A 287-nucleotide genomic window follows, 5' to 3' on the forward strand; every position below is an offset into this window, starting at 1 on the left:
CATGCCCCCTCAGGCAGAGCTGGGAGCCTGCTTCCCTTTACGCTTTTCGGTTTAAATTTAGACTGCAACAAATCGGTCGAGTCCTATTTTTTAAAATTTCATTTATTTATTTATTTTCTAATTGCACCACTTTTCTGTCTGGATTAATTAGAGCCTGGTTCCTGCAGGGTGGCAGGGACGCGTTGAAATTACACTCCGGGAGCTGGGTTGTGGCTGGGGGGACATCCTATCCATGAGCCATGGGCTAACTTTCCCCTGTAAGGCTGTCAGAGCTGGCCGGGGGGAAT

The sequence above is a fragment of the Buceros rhinoceros genome, unplaced genomic scaffold (genome assembly GCF_000710305.1).
Source record: "Buceros rhinoceros silvestris isolate BGI_N320 unplaced genomic scaffold, ASM71030v1 scaffold2554, whole genome shotgun sequence".
In the NCBI taxonomy this organism is placed as follows: domain Eukaryota; kingdom Metazoa; phylum Chordata; class Aves; order Bucerotiformes; family Bucerotidae; genus Buceros; species Buceros rhinoceros.